The sequence below is a fragment of the Aegilops tauschii genome, chromosome 6 (genome assembly GCF_002575655.3).
Source record: "Aegilops tauschii subsp. strangulata cultivar AL8/78 chromosome 6, Aet v6.0, whole genome shotgun sequence".
Taxonomy (NCBI): domain Eukaryota; kingdom Viridiplantae; phylum Streptophyta; class Magnoliopsida; order Poales; family Poaceae; genus Aegilops; species Aegilops tauschii.
This window is the reverse complement of record NC_053040.3, coordinates 204061973-204077824: the sequence shown is the minus strand read 5'-3', so window position 1 is coordinate 204077824 and position 15852 is coordinate 204061973.

Below are 15852 nucleotides of genomic sequence, written 5' to 3'. Positions count from 1 at the left end.
GGTTCCGAACACGGTGGGTGTTTGTGGACGTCGGCGTGCTCAGCCCCCTGCTCTCGCCTCCGTCGGCGCTCGTCGTCCCCAGCTCCGGCTGGGGCCACAAGAAGCTCGCTGACCCACGTCTTGCCTTCGTCTGGCTCCAGCTGAAGAGGCTGAAAGATCTCGGTGTGACCGCGCCCATGGTGATGAAGGAGTTCCTCCGACGCCGCATCGCTCCAGTCCAGCGCCATTCTCGACCGATGTGGGCCTTGTCCGGCAGCAAGGATCGTATGAGGCTCCATGAGTCTGGGCTTCCCCCCGAGGCGTGGCGAACGGTGCTCGAGGTCCTAACGGGCGACCCTTCACCAGCCGACATGCCGCAAGAGAGCTGTCTTTTGTACTGCACCTCGAACAGGGTGGAGTTTGCGAGGCAGATGCCCCCTTCGACGAGTGGGGGCTGCGTCCAGCCGACCTTGAAGGGCCTCGCAAAAACCATGTCTGCGTGTTTCCCCTCCTTGCCGCCAGTGCCGAGCTCGCCCCGAGAGTGGGCGCGAGGGGGGGGGCGAGCGCTGCCGAGGGTTGGAGACGCGACTGTTACGGTGCCGACCATGCTCGAGGCTCCCGAGGCGCCATCTCTCGGGGCTCATGACCTTCGCCCTCAGGTGACGATTGAAGGGGCGACACGATCCACTGCTCCTGAGGCTGAAGCCCCCGAGGCCCCGATGGGTCACCCTGAGGTGGAGCCCGTGGGCTCCCCTCAGCCCAGCACCCCCGAGGACGTCCCCTCAGGAGCCTCACCAGCCGCGCCCAGCGTTGTTAGCCGCGTCCAGGGCTTCGGCCGGCTTCGACTGGACTTCGATGCGCTCCGCAAGAGGAAGGGGTCTCCAAGCTGCAGTGGTGATGCCTTCTGGCTATTGAAGCAGAGGAAGTATATTGCCATGGACGAGTGAGTACCTTATCTTGCAATTTCTTGGGCGCTATCTTCTCTTCTGATCATGGTTTCTCAGGCCCCCTTTCGCCAGGGTGACGAAATCTCCAGAAGAGCAACCTCCTCCTACCTCGCACCCTTCGTTTACTCTGAGCGTCTCACGCCAGCCCGCCGTGCTCGGCGCAAGATCAGCAAAGGAGACGGGCATGCCGGCCTGGCGCCTTGATCCTGCGCTCCTGCTGCCCTTCCTTCGCGGCCCGGTCCGGCGCGCAGGGGGTGTGCCAAGGGCTCCGCCCCTGGTCCTGGACGGCGGCTGGATGACCTCGATCCTGGCTTCTTCTTCGAGCAACGGGCCCTTGATATCTACTACACAACCTTCTTCTTGTAGACATTGTTGGGCCTCCAAGTGCAGAGGTTTGTAGGACAGTAGCAAATTTCCCTCAAGTGGATGACCTAAGGTTTATCAATCCGTGGGAGGCGTAGGTTGAAGATGGTCTCTCTCAAGCAACCCTGCAACCAAATAACAAAGAGTCTAATGTGTCCCCAACACACCCAATACAATGGTAAATTGTATAGGTGCACTAGTTCGGCGAAGAGAGGGTTATACAAGTGCAATATGGATGGTAGATATAGGTTTTTGTAATCTGAAAATATAAAAACAGCAAGGTAACTAATGATGAAAGTGAGCGAAAACGGTATTGCAATGCTAGGAAACAAGGCCTAGGGTTCATACTTTCACTAGTGCAAGTTCTCTCAATAATAATAACATAATTGGATCATATAACTATCCCTCAACATGCAACAAAGAGTCACTCCAAAGTCACTAATAGCGGAGAACAAATGAAGAGATTATGGTAGGGTACGAAACCACCTCAAAGTTATTCTTTCTGCTCGATCTATTCAAGAGTCCGTAGTTAAATAACACGAAGCTATTCTTTCCATTTGATCTATCGTAGAGTTCGTACTAGAATAACACCTCAAGACACAAATCAACCAAAACCCAATGTCACCTCAAGTATCTGTGGGTATGATTATACGATATGCATCACACAATCTCAGATTCATCTATTCAAACCATCACAAAGAACTTCAAAGAGTGCCCCAAAGTTTCTACCAGAGAGTCATGAAGGAAACGTGTGCCAACCCCTATGCATAGGTTCATGGGCGGAACCCGCAAGTTGATCACCAAAACATACATCAAGTAGATCACGTGATATCCCATTGTCACCACAGATACGCACATGCAAGATACATAAGTGTTCTCAAATCCTTAAAGACTCAATCCGATAAGAACACTTCAAAGGGAAAATTCAATCCATTACAAGAGAGTAGAGGGGGAGAAACATTATAAGATCCAACTATAATAGCAAAGCTCGCGATACATCAAGATCGTACCACCTCAAGAACACGAGAGAGAGAGAGATCAAACACATAGCTACTGGTACATACCCTCAGCCCCGAGGGTGAACTACTCCCTCCTCGTCATGGAGAGCGCCGGGATGATGAAGATGGCCACCAGTGAGGGATCCCCCTCCGGCAGGGTGCCGGAACAGTGTCCCGATTGGTTTTTGGTGGCTACAGAGGCTTGCGGCGGCGGAACTCTCAATCTATTCTGTTCCTCAGAGGTTTTAGGGTATATGGAAATATATAGGCGAAAGAAGTCGGTAAGGGAAGCCACGAGGGGCCCATGAGGGTGGGGGCGCGCCCAGGGGGGTGACCGCGCCCAGGGGTTGGGCGCGCCCCCCTGCCTCGTGCTCTCCTCGTTGATCCCCTGACGTGCACTCCAAGTCTCCCGTATTGCTTTCTTTCCAAAAATAACTTTTCCGAAGGTTTCATTCCGTTTGGACTCTGTTTGATATTCCTTTTCTGCGAAACACTGAAACAAGGGAAAAAACAGAAACTGGCACTGGGCTCTGGGTCAATAGATTAGTCCCAAAAGTAATATAAAAGTGCATAGTAATGCCCATAAAACATCCAAGATGGATAATATAATAGCATGAATACTTCATAAATTATTGATACGTTGGAGACATATCAGCATCCCCAAGCTTAATTCCTGCTCGTCCTCGAGTAGGTAAATGATAAAAGAAATAATTTATGAAGTGTGAATGCTAGCAGGTGCATAAGTTTGTTCAATGATAATTTCAATCACCTTTTCTAGCATCATTATATGTCATAACAGTAGTTCAACTCATAGAACTTTTCATGATCATGTAACAAGCTATTCACATGTTAAAGTATAGATCATAAACTTTCTTGAAAACTAACAAACCGTGTTATTAGTCATCAAACAATTACAATTCATCTTATTTTCAGGAAGAGTCTATGTCAGAGCTTTGATTTAGCAAATCTCACATACTCAACTATCATATAGTCTTCCATGATTGCTACCACTCAAAGCATATTTTTTGAACAAATAGCATCCATCGAACACAGAGAAAGTTAGGGGCTTAATGTTTCGCCTCCCAAATTATTTATCATATAGATAATTGTCAACAATAATAAATCATGATCAAATATATTTGAATGGCCATTTATGCTCAGATCTTTCCATCACATGATGCTTGCCAACTAAAGAGTAGTTTGGAATGAGAAGGAATACTACTGACTCTTGCATAAAAGTAAAAGATAGGCCCTTCGCAGAGGGAAGCAGGGATTTGCAGAGGTGCCAGAGCTTGAAGCAAAAATAGAGATGAAAATAATTTTGAGAGGCATGCTTTCATTGTCAACATAACGACCAAGAGTTCCCAATATCTTCCATACTAGATACATCATAGGCGGTTCCCACGTAGAAAGGTAAAGATTTTACTCCCCCTCCACCAACGATCACACTCCACGGCTTGTCCGAAACAACGGGTGCCGTCCAACTTTCAACAATCCTGGGGGAGTTTTGTTTAAATTATTTGCGAATTTGTTTTTGATCTTTTGATCATAGGATTGGGCATCCCAGTTACCAGCCATTTTCTTGTGAATGATGAGCGGAGTCCACTCATCGTGAGAATAACCCACCTAGCATGGAAGATACTGTTGGAAATATGCCCTAGAGGCAATAATAAAATGGTTATTATTATATTTCCTTGTTCATGATAATTGTCTATTGTTCATGCTATAATTGTGTTATCCGGAAATCGTAATACATGTGTGAATACATAGACCACAACATGTCCCTAGTGAGCCTCTAGTTGACTAGCTCGTTGATCAACAGATAGTCATGGTTTCCTGACTATGGACATTGGATGTCATTGATAATGGGATCACATCATTAGGAGAATGATGTGATGGACAAGACCCAATCCTAAGCATAGCACAAGATCGTGTAGTTCGTTTGCTAGAGCTTTTCAAAATGTCAAGTATCATTTCCTTAGACCATGAGATACTGCAACTCCCGGATACCATAGGAGTGCTTTGGGTGTGCCAAACGTCACAACGTAACTGGGTGGCTATAAAGGTGCACTACGGCTATCTCCAAAAGTGTCTGTTGGGTTGGCACGAATCGAGACTGGGATTTGTCACTCCGTATGACGGAGAGGTATCTCTGGGCCCACTCGGTAATGCATCATCATAATGAGCTCAATGTGACCAAGTGTTTGGTCACGGGATCATGCATTACGGTACGAGTAAAGTGACTTGCCGGTAACGATATTGAACAAGGTATTGGGATACCGACGATCGAATCTCGGGCAAGTAACGTACCGATTGACAAAGGGAATTGTATACGGGATTGATTGAATCCTCGACATCGTGGTTCATCCGATGAGATCATCGTGGAACATCGTGGAACATGGGTATCCAGATCCCGCTGTTGCTTATTGACCGGAGAGTCGTCTTGGTCATGTCTGCATGTCTCCCGAACCCGTAGGGTCTACACACTTAAGGTTCGGTGACGCTAGAGTTGTAGAGATATTAGTATGCGGTTAACCGAAAGTTGTTTGGAGTCCCGGATGAGATCCCGGACATCATGAGGAGTTCCGGAATGGTTCGGAGGTAAAGATTTATATATGGGAAGTCCTATTTTGGCCACCGGAAAATGTTCGGGATTTTTCGGTATTGTACCGGGAAGGTTCTAGAAGGTTCCGAAGTGGGGCCCACCTGCATGGGGGGACCCACATGAACGTGGGTAGTGGGGGCAAGGCCCCACACCTCTGGTCAAGGCGCACCAAGATCCCACCTTAGAAGGAATAAGATCATATCCCGAAGGGATAAGATCAAGATCCCTAAAAAAGGGGGATAACAATCGATGGGGAAGGGAAATGATGGGATTTCTTTCCCCCACCTTTGCCAACGCCCCAATGGACTTGGAGGGCAAGAAACCAGCCCCCTCCATCCCTATATATAGTGGGGAGGCGCATGGGAGCAGCACCCAAGCCCTGGCGCCTCCCTCTCCCTCCCGTGACACATCTCCCTCCTCCCGCAGCGCTTGGCGAAGCCCTGTTCGAATCCCGCTACTTACGCCACCACGCCATCGTGCTGCTGGATCTCCATCAACCTCTCCTTCCCCCTTGCTGGATAAAGAAGGAGGAGACGTCGCTGCTCCGTACGTGTGTTGAACGCGGAGGTGCCGTCCGTTCGGCGCTAGGATCATCGGTGATTTGGATCACGACGAGTACGACTCCATCAACCCCGTTCTCTTGAACGCTTCCGCTCGCGATCTACAAGGGTATGTAGATGCACTCTTTTCCCTCTCATTGCTAGAAGACTCCATAGATTGTTCTTGGTGATGCGTAGAAAAATTTTAATTTCTGCAACGATCTCCAACAGTGGCATCATGAGCTAGGTCTATGCGTAGTTTCTATGCACGAGTAGAACACAAACTTGTTGTGGGCATAGATGTTGTCAATTTTCTTGCCACTACTAGTCTTATCTTGTTTCGGCGGCATCGTGGGATGAAGCGGCCTGGACCGACCTTACACGTACGCTTACGTGAGACAGGTTCCACCGACTGACATGCACTAGTTGCATAAGGTGGCTAACGGGTGTCTGTCTCTCCCACTTTAGTCGAATCGGATTTGATGAAAAGGGTCCTCATGAAGGGTAAATAGAAGTTGGCATATCACATTGTGGTTTTACGTAGGTAAGAAACGTTCTTGCTAGAAACCTATAGAAGCCACGTAAAAACATGCAACAACAATTAGAGGACGTCTAACTTGTTTTTGCAGCATATGCCTTGTGATGTGATATGGCCAAAAGGATGTGATGAATGAAATATATGTGATGTATGAGATTGATCATGTTCTTGTAATAGGAATCACGACTTGCATGTCGATGAGTATGACAACCGGCAGGAGCCATAGGAGTTGTCTTTATTTTTTGTATGACCTGCGTGTCATTGAATAACGCCATGTAAATTACTTTACTTTATTGCTAAACACGTTAGCCATAGAAGTAGAAGTAATCATTGGCGTGACACCTTCATGAAGACACGATGATGGAGATCATGGTGTCATGCCGGTGACGAAGATGATCATGGCGCCCCGAAGATGGAGATCAAAGGAGCAATATGATACTGGCCATATCATGTCACTATTTGATTGCATGTGATGTTTATCATGTTTTACATCTTATTTGCTTAGAACGACGGTAGCTTAAATAAGATGATCCCTCGCAATAATTTCAAGAAAGTGTTCCCCCTAACTGTGCACCGTTGCGAAGGTTCGTTGTTTCGAAGCACCACGTGATGATCGGGTGTGATAGATTCTAACGTTCGAATACAACGGGTGTAAGCCAGATTGACACACGCAATACACTTAGGTTGACTTGACGATCCTAGCATGTACAGACATGGCCTCGGAACACGGAAGACCGAAAGGTCGAGCATGAGTCGTATAGAAGATACGATCAACATGAACATGTTCACCGAGGTTGACTAGTCCGTCTCACGTGATGATCGGACACGGCCTAGTTGACTCGGATCATGTTTCACTTAGATGACTAGAGGGATGTCTATCTGAGTGGGAGTGTCAGGACCCCGATTCTATGTCACACCGATCCAGCCTGTAACACCTCATATCACTTTGCGGCCTCACGCACGGTATTCCCACAGGTGTCGCCTTACCATGGCCCGGGACCGTTTGCGCCTTTTGGCTCACGTATATGATAATGTCGCTAGCATCCATATGACAGAGAACCCGGGCCGACATGACTAGTCGTGAACCCAAAGTGGCACTAACTTACGGGGACAGGCATACGTGAATCAACATCGAGCATGTCGGTCAGCAGCGTGCGAATCCGGGCTGTAGCACTGGGCTAACAGGACTCCGGGAACCCGGGCTGTAGCAGGCTAGGCAGGACTCTGGATGTCACCGCATGACATTTCCCCGAAGGGACAGACATAGGAACAAAGTGAATCACATGCCGGCCAATCAAGTGTTCCAGAGGAGTAGTGCTGGGCTAGCAGGACTCCGGTGAACCGGGCTGTAGCGGACTACTATGGCTCATGGAAGCACTAGTCTACATTTCCCCATAAGAGAGGCTGCCAAGGATAAACAACTAGATTGTCGGATCCCACACATACCAAGCATTTCAATCATACACGCAATATGCTCGATATGTGTAAATACAACATGGCATCACAACATAACTCTACGACTCAAGTACTTATTCATTAGGCTTCGAGGAGCGAGATATTACAAACATAGGTCTCATGACCCAACATTCAGAGCATACAAGTCAAACACATGCGGAAGCTTAACATGTCTGAGTACAGACATCTACAAATGAAAAAGGCTGAGAAGCCTGACTATCTACCAGATCCTGCCGAGGGCACAAGATCGTAGCTGAGGTATCAAGCTAAACGTCGAAGTCCACACGGAACTACTAGCGAGACTGACGTCTCTCTGCAAAACATAAAATAAGCAAACGTAAGTACAAATGTACCCAGCAAGACATACATCAGAACTATCTACATATGCATCGGTATCAACAAAGGGGGTGGTGGCGTTTAACTACAGCAAGCCAGCTTTGACTCGGTGGCTATCCTAACTACGACTGCAAGTAACTCTTTTGAGGTGGCGCACACGAGTCCACATATTCACCATATCAATACTCCACTATGGATCCGCTCCCGTCTCCCTACGAGAACGCCATCCATAGCACTCACGCTTATCTTGCGCATTTTAGAGTATCCACTTTCACTTGTCTATGAACTGTTATAGGCAACCCAGAAGTCCTTTTCCGCGGACACGGCTATTCGAATAGATGATGTTAAACCTGCAGGGGTGTACTTCGTCACACACGCTCTCACCACTTACCGCCGTTTACACAGCATGTACTCGGCAACCTTCAAGCGGAAGCCCAGCGAGGGTGTCGGCCACAGCCTACCTAAACACTCAAGTCTCTAGTCCAGGTTTATCGCCTATTCAGGTTCCATCCGCAAGGAGTCCGGCCGAGGTTTCCACATATGGCCCCGAACGATGTGTACAGGGTTCCGAGACACCAAACGGGCGCCCGGCATGCCCGGCCACGTGCCTACCACATCACAGCCCACCCCTCGGGTCAGCGCTGCGCACGGCCTCCAGCATACTACAAACACCAGAAACTACTTGCAACTCCTGGACAGAGGACAAGGGTGATTAAGAAGCCGAGAGGGTCCATTGGTTTCGGGCCCAATGCGTCGTAGTAACTGTTTCATGGATCACAAACACAGAACTCAGTTCCTGAGGACGGCTTCAATGAGACAACCCACCATGTACTCCTACATGGCCTCTCACCGCTACCTTTACCAAATCGTGTTCACACACTTAGCTCACACACAGTAGGACATGTTCATCACTGCTCCAATTCATCCCCGATGAATCAGACCCGACTCAACTCTAAGCAGTAGCAGGCATGACAAACAAGCATGAATGAGTAGGCACATCAGGGCTCAAACAACTCCTACTCATGCTAGTGGGTTTCATCTATTTACTGTGGCAATGACAGGTCATGCAGAGGATAAGGGGTTCAACTACCGCAGCAAGTAACAGATGAATCGTTGTTGTCCTAATGCAGTAAAAGAGAGTAGGAGCGAGAGAGTGGGATTGTATCAGAATGAACAATGGGGTTTGCTTGCCTGGCACTTCTGAAGATAACATTGGATCTTCATCAGTGTCAACGATCACAGCGTCGGAACGACGTCTACCGAGGGGGAACAACACCGGCAAATAGAGAATAAACACAATCAATGCAATGCACAATATGATGCATGAACATGGCATGTATATGTGATGTTGTTTGTGCTAATGCAAACAGCAACAAGTTCAATGGAGCTCATTTGAATCAAAGATTCAAATACAAACTCAAGTTGAGGGTTTATAAAGTGCATTAACATGTATTGATATAAACAGAAGGTTTAAGTTGCTTTATCATGCATGAAACTAGTGCAGATGGATAGATTGGATTTTTTTGTTCATTTTTCATATATAATTTGTTTCATTTGGAGCTACGGTTGAATTTATATGATTTTTAGAAGTTTAAGCCTTTTTCTGGATTTTCTGAATTGTTTTAAATACAGAAACTATTTAGTGCGTCAGCATGACATCGGTATGATGTCAGCAGGTCAACTGGGTTGGCCAGGTCAAACCTGACCTGGGGGACCCACTGGTCAGTGACAACACTAGTTAACCGAGTTAATTAGCACTAAGCCAGATTAGTTAGCGAGGTGGCCCCCACACGTGAGTGACTCAGGCAGTCAAACTATGGTCAACCCCGGGTCAAACTCACCGGAGTTGACCCGCGGGTCATCGCCGGCGAGGCCAGAGACGGTGGAGGGCTTCGGGTTTCTTGCTCCGGCAACCAAATGGCCGGTGGAGACCACCTACGTGACGCTGGCGATCCCGCGCGTCGAGTGGTGCAGTCAGTTACGCCGGGGGCGACCTATATCGACGGTGGCGAGCTCATAGGCAGCGGCCGGAGTTCGGGTCTCAGCGGAAACGGCGTTGCGGGGCACGAGCGAGCGAAGTAAAACGCTGCGCAGCCTCCTGGGGTCACCAGGAGCTCGGTGAGGTGCACGGGCGCGACTCGTTCGAGCTCAGGCCACGACGGCGACAAGGCCGGGCGGCGGTGAGCTTCTGGCACGGCGGGGATCGATGGCTGCGGCACGAATTCGTCAAGGGGAGCAGGGGTAAGTGGTCAGGGGCTCACAGCGATGATGAGGGGACGCTCGGCGAGGTCGGGGACGGTCCGGAGCCGACGAATTTGATGGAGATGGCCGGCGGTCCCGAGGTTCAGGAAGGCATCGATGGCGGTGTTGCGGTGAGACCCGGCTTGCATGGCTCGTCAAGGAGATGCTTCGCGTCCTTGCGGAGCTATTGGTCACGGTGGGTGGGCTAGGGGATGGCCGTGGCTGCGGCGGTGCTCGTCGGCGTGCCACGGGGTGTTCGGGTGCGCTGCGGAGAGGGAGCAGAGGTGGGGAAGGGCGAGGGAGTGGGAGAGAGGGACCGGGGTGGCGCGTGGCGTCGTCCAGACGCGTCGGGGAAGCGGTAGGCAGGCAGGGAGGAGCTGGCCTCCTCGGCCGCGCGCGTGCGAGCACGCAGCTGCTCCTACTGGCAAGAGGAAGGCAACAGGAGGCGCCAGGTGGGCTGGGCCAGTGGGCTGGGCCGGCTACAGGTAGATGGCCAGGTAGTCCTTCTCTCTCTCTTTTATATCTGTTTTCTGTTTTCCTTTTCTGTTATTTGTTTTGATTTAGTTTTAAGCACTAAACCATTTTGCGTTCTTCTGATAATTTCGCAGGGACTGAAAGGATTATCCCAAAGCCCCTCACAATTTCTCAGAATTATTGAACACATAATCGATATATAGCAAATATAAATCCGATGCAAATAGTTATTGCATTAGCTTCAAATGCCCAAAATAAATATTTATGAGCTCCTAAAAATATTGGTTTGAATTTTAATTTTGGCCAATATTTTCATAGAGAAACATGAACATTTTCTTGGACCTATTTGAAGCAATTTTTATCTTGGTCTTTTTCAGAAATGATTTCTGAGGCTTTCACATGTCCCCATTTCAAATTCATTGAAATTTAAACATGATGCACACATGAATAGCTAGCCTAGAGCAAACCAGAACTAGGGATGTGACAGGGAGTTCATTGAATAATTTGATTAGATGAACTTAATTATCATGAACTTAGTCTAAAATCTTTACAATATGTCTTGTAGATCATATGGCCCACGCTAATGTTGCCCTCAACTTCAACGCGTTCCTAGAGAAAACCAAGCTGAAAGATGATGGCAGCAACTATACGATCTGGGTCCGGAACCTGAGGATCATCCTCATTGCTGCCAAGAAAGATTATGTCCTAGAAGCACCGCTAGGTGACGCACCCATCCCAGAGAACCAAGACGTTATGAACGCTTGGCAGCAGCGTGCTGATGATTACTCCCTCATTCAGTGCGGCATGCTTTACCGCTTAGAACCAGGGCTCCAAAAGCGTTTTGAGCAACACGGAGCATATGAGATGTTCGAAGAGCTGAAAATGGTTTTCCAAGCTCATGCCCGGGTCGAGAGATATGAAGTCTCTGACAAGTTCTTCAGTTGTAAGATGGAGGAAAATAGTTCTGTCAGTGAGCACATGCTCAAAATGTCTGGGTTACACAACCGCTTGACTCAGCTGGGAGTTAATCTCCCGGATGACGCGGTCATTGACAGAATCCTTCAGTCGCTTCCACCAAGCTACAAGAGCTTTATGATGAACTTCAATATGCAGGGGATGGAAAAGACCATTCCTGAGGTATATTCAATGCTGAAATCGGCGGTGGTGGAGATCAAAAAGGAACATCAAGTGTTGAGGATGAATAAAACCACTAGGTTCAAGAAAGGCAAGGGTAAGAAGAACTTCAAGAAGGACGGCAAGGGAGTTGCCGCGCCCGGTAAGGCAGTTGCCGGGAAGAAGCCAAAGAATGGACCCAAGCCTGAGACTGAGTGCTTTTATTGCAAGGGAAGTGGTCACTGGAAGCGGAACTGCCCCAAGTACTTGGCGGACAAGAAGGCTGGCAACACCAAAGGTATATGTGATATACATGTTATTGATGTGTACCTTAGCAGCACTCGTAGTAGCTCCTGGGTATTTGATACCGGTGCGGTTGCCCATATTTGTAACTCAAAGCAGGAGCTGCGGAATAAACGGAGACTGGCAAAGGACGAGGTGACGATGCGCGTCGGGAATGGCTCCAAGGTCGATGTGATTGCCGTCGGCACGCTACCTCTACATTTACCTACGGGATTAGTTTTAAACCTCAATAATTGTTATTTAGTGCCAGCTTTGAGCATGAACATTGTATCAGGATCTCGTTTAATTCGAGATGGCTACTCATTTAAATCCGAGAATAATGGTTGTTCTATTTATATGAGAGATATGTTTTATGGTCATGCCCCGCTAATTAATGGTTTATTCTTAATGAATCTCGAACGTAGTGTTACACATATTCATAGTGCAAATACCAAAAGATGTAAGGTTGATAATGATAGTCCCACATACTTGTGGCACTGCCGTCTTGGTCACATTGGTGTCAAACGCATGAAGAAGCTCCATGCAGATGGACTTTTGGAGTCTCTTGATTATGAATCATTTGACACGTGCGAACCATGCCTCATGGGTAAGATGACCAAGACTCCGTTCTCCGGAACAATGGAGCGAGCAACCAACTTATTGGAAATCATACATACTGATGTGTGCGGTCCAATGAGTGTTGAGGCTTGCGGTGGCTATCGTTATGTTCTCACTCTCACTGATGACTTGAGTAGATATGGGTATGTCTACCTAATGAAACACAAGTCTAAGACCTTTGAAAAGTTCAAGGAATTTCAGAGTGAGGTTGAGAATCAACGTGACAGAAAAATAAAGTTCTTACTATCAGATCGTGGAGGGGAATATTTGAGTCACGAATTTGGCACACACTTAAGGAAATGTGGAATAGTTTCACAACTCACGCCGCCTAGAACACCTTAGCGAAATGGTGTGTCCGAACATCGTAATCGCACTCTATTGGATATGGTGTGATCTATGATGTCTCTTACCGATCTACCGCTCTCATTTTGGGGCTATGCTTTAGAGACTGCCGCATTCACTTTAAATAGGGCTCTGTCGAAATCTGTTGAGGCGACACCGTATGAATTATGGTTTGGGAAGAAACCTAAGCTGTCGTTTCTAAAAGTTTGGGGATGCGATGCTTATGTCAAGAAACTTCAACCTGAAAAGCTCGAACCCAAGTCGGAAAAATGTGTCTTCATAGGATACCCTAAGGAAACCATTGGGTATACCTTCTACCTCAGATCCGAAGGCAAGATCTTTGTTGCCAAGAATGGGTCCTTTCTGGAGAAAGAGTTTCCCTCGAAAGAAGTAAGTGGGAGGAAAGTGGAACTTGATGAAGTACTACCTCTTGAACCGGAAAGTAGCGCAGCTCAGGAAGATGTTCCTATGGTGCCTGCACCGACTAGAGAGGAAGTTAATGATGATGATGATCAAGGTACTTCGGATCAAGCTCCTACTGAACTTCGTAGGTCCACAAGGACACATTCCGCGCCAGAGTGGTACGGCAACCCTGTCTTGGAAATCATGTTGTTAGACAACGGTGAACCTTCGAACTATGAAGAAGCAATGGCGGGCCCAGATTCTGACAAACGGCTTGAAGCCATGCAATCCGAGATAGGATCCATGTATGAAAACAAAGTGTGGACTTTGACAGACTTGCCCGATGATCGGCGAGCGATAGAAAACAAATGGATCGTTAAGAAGAAGAAAACAAATGGTAATGTTACCATCTATAAAGATCGACTTGTCGCTAAGGGTTATCGACAAGTTCAAGGGGTTGACTACGATGAGACTTTCTCACCCGTAGCGAAGCTGAAGTCCGTCCGAATCATGTTAGCAATTGCCGCATACTATGATTATGAGATATGTCAAATGGACGTCAAAACGGCATTCCTTAACGGCTTTCTTAAGGAAGAATTGTATATGATGCAGTCGGAAGGTTTTGTTGATCCTAAGAATGCTAACAAGGTATGCAAGCTCCAGCGCTCCATCTATGGGCTGGTGCAAGCATCTCGGAGTTGGAACATTCGATTTGATGAGATGATCAAAGCGTTTGGGTTTACACAGACTTATGGAGAAGCATGTGTTTACAAGAAACTGAGTGGGAGCTCTGTAGCATTTCTCATATTATATGTGGATGACATACTGTTGATGGGAAATGATATAGAATTCTTGGGAAGCATAAAGGCCTACTTGAACAAGTGTTTTTCAATGAAGGACCTTGGAGAAGCTGCTTATATATTAGGCATCAAGATCTATAGAGATAGATCAAGACGCCTCATTGGTCTTTCACAAAGTACGTACCTTGACAAGATATTGAAGAAGTTCAATATGGATCAGTCCAAGAAGGGGTTATTTCCTCTATTGCAAGGTGTGCAATTGAGCACGGCTCAATGCCCGACCACGGCAGAAGATAGAGAAAAGATGAGTGTCGTCCCCTATGCCTCGGCCATAGGGTCTATTATGTATGCCATGTTGTGTACCAGACCTGATGTAAACCTTGCCGTAAGTTTGGTAGGAAGGTACCAAAGTAATCCCGGCATAGAACACTGGACAGCGGTCAAGAATATCCTGAAGTACGAAGAGCTCGTCGTAAAGGGTTACGTCGATGCTAGTTTCGACACAGATCTGGATGACTCTAAGTCACAAACCGGATACGTGTATATTTTGAATGGTGGGGCAGTAAGCTGGTGCAGTTGCAAGCAAAGCGTTGTGGCGGGATCTACATGTGAAGCGGAATACATGGCGGCCTCAGAGGCATCACAAGAAGCAATCTGGGTGAAGGAGTTCATTACCGACCTAGGAGTTATTCCCAATGCGTCGGGCCCGATGACTCTCTTTTGTGACAACACTGGAGCTATTGCCCTTGCCAAGGAGCCCAGGTTTCACAGGAAGACCAGGCATATCAAGCGTCGCTTGAACTCCATTCGTGAAAATATTGAAAATGGAGACATAGATATTTGTAAAGTACATACGGACCTGAATGTAGCAGATCCGTTGACTAAACCTCTCCCTAGAGCAAAACATGATCAACACCAGAACTCTATGGGTGTTCGATTCATCACAATGTAACTAGATTATTGACTCTAGTGCAAGTGGTAGACTGTTGGAAATATGCCCTAGAGGCAATAATAAAATGGTTATTATTATATTTCCTTGTTCATGATAATTGTCTATTGTTCATGCTATAATTGTGGTATCCGGAAATCGTAATACATGTGTGAATACATAGACCACAACATGTCCCTAGTGAGCCTCTAGTTGACTAGCTCGTTGATCAACAGATAGTCATGGTTTCCTGACTATGGACATTGGATGTCATTGATAACGGGATCACATCATTAGGAGAATGATGTGATGGACAAGACCCAATCCTAAGCATAGCACAAGATCGTGTAGTTCGTTTGCTAGAGCTTTTCCAAATGTCAAGTATCATTTCCTTAGACCATGAGATTGTCCAACTCCCGGATACCATAGGAGTGCTTTGGGTGTGCCAAATGTCACAACGTAACTGGGTGGCTATAAAGGTGCACTACGGGTATCTCCGAAAGTGTCTGTTGGGTTGGCACGAATCGAGACTGGGATTTGTCACTCCGTATGATGGAGAGGTATCTCTGGGCCCACTCGGTAATGCATCATCATAATGAGCTCAATGTGACCAAGTGTTTGGTCATGGGATCATGCATTACGGTACGAGTAAAGTGACTTGCCGGTAACGAGATTGAACAAGGTATTGGGATACCGACGATCGAATCTCGGGCAAGTAACGTACTGATTGACAAAGGGAATTGTATACGGGGTTGATTGAATCCTCGACCTCGTGGTTCATCCGATGAGATCATCGTGGAACATGTGGGAGCCAACATGGGTATCCAGATCCTGCTGTTGGTTATTGACCCGAGAGTCGTCTCGGTCATGTCTGCATGTCTCCCGAACCCGT